The sequence below is a fragment of the Echinops telfairi genome, unplaced genomic scaffold (assembly GCF_000313985.2).
Source record: "Echinops telfairi isolate 266 unplaced genomic scaffold, ASM31398v2 ScPeMD7_443;HRSCAF=831, whole genome shotgun sequence".
Classification (NCBI taxonomy): Eukaryota; Metazoa; Chordata; class Mammalia; order Afrosoricida; family Tenrecidae; genus Echinops; species Echinops telfairi.
Genome location: NW_022104341.1, coordinates 83,081,302 through 83,082,542, shown reverse-complemented (window position 1 = coordinate 83,082,542; position 1,241 = coordinate 83,081,302). Strand labels below are relative to the sequence as shown.

General features: G+C 50.6%; 1 long non-coding RNA gene across 2 annotated transcripts in view; it reads left to right on the top strand.

The window, feature by feature from the left end:
- Window positions 1–80: 80 nt before the first annotated feature.
- Window positions 81–1,241, top strand: part of LOC123521904 — a 71,648-nt gene continuing 70,487 nt past the window's right edge. For both annotated transcript variants that reach the window (XR_006680255.1, XR_006680256.1), the window contains exon 1: window positions 81–287. This is a non-coding gene — a long non-coding RNA (uncharacterized LOC123521904). The remainder of the gene's footprint in view (window positions 288–1,241) is intronic.

Below are 1,241 nucleotides of genomic sequence, written 5' to 3'. Positions count from 1 at the left end.
CGGCCCGGGTGCCTCCCGGCACACCTGCGGCCGCTCACGGAAGGACGGGCTGTGTGGCTGAGTGACGCGGAGGGCGGCCAGCCCTCCTGGGCGCCCCCTCCGGGAGGGCACGGTCTCGCGGAGCGTCGGGAGAGCGGAAACTCAAAATCGGGCCCCGACGGCTGACTGAAGTGACAGGACAGACAGAGGACGTGGCAGCAAGACGCGAGGAAGACGCTACGTGGAAAGTTCGAGCGATGAAACTCTCTGGGTTCCAAGTGATGAGAACTCGCCTCGCGCCAGAAAACGTAAGATAAAGCCCATGGCCTCCTCAGAACGGGGCAGCACCGCACGCACCAGCCCCTGGCGGGACAATGGGACGCCAAGACCTGCCTATGGTGGCGACGGCGCCCCCATAGGGCTCTGGGGGGTGTCGCACCTTCGTCCTGGGAAACAACGCACTTTTTGTGTGCGTGTGCCCGGGAATTCTAGGACCACCCCCACCCCAACCCGAGTCCAGTCAAACTTAAGTCAGGTTTTGCTCATTTGCCACAGTTTCTTCACCTTTATATGCCTTGTCACAAGTTGTGTGCGTGCTTGTTTCATGTCTGCCCAACTGACTGGAAACTCTGTTAGCACAATTATCATATCCATTTACCATAACTTACCCAGTTTAGCCTAACGGCTAAACCCAGCTGGGGAGCAAAACCTAGTGATCTGCTTTGGTGAACATGACAGCGCCAGCACTTAAAAAAGAGCAGCCCACACATGGCACATGAAGTCTCCATGACCATGAAGTTGATTTTGACTCAGAGTGAGCCAACATAGGATTTCCAAGAATATAAATCTTGATGGGAGTAGACAGCCTCATCTTTTGCCCAAAGATGGGCTGGAGGGTTTGAACTGCCAACTTTGAAGTTAACTACTCAATACCTAACCGACAACACCACCAGGACTCCTTTGTTTTTTCATTTTCCCCCCCAAAACCCTATTATCGGGAGCTAATAAAATATCATACCATTCCATAGTTTAATCACATCAAGCAATAGTGTACAATTGCTACCACAGTCGGTTTTATAACATTTTCTTCCTTCTTGAACTCCTTCATATCATCTCCCCTTTACCCTCTTACCCCACTGCACCCCCTGGGAACTGTTATTTTACTTGTCTCTATAGGTTCATCAATCCTTTTTTTTTTTTTTTAACATTTTATTAGGGGCTCATACAACTGTTATCGCAATCCATACACACATCAATTGTGT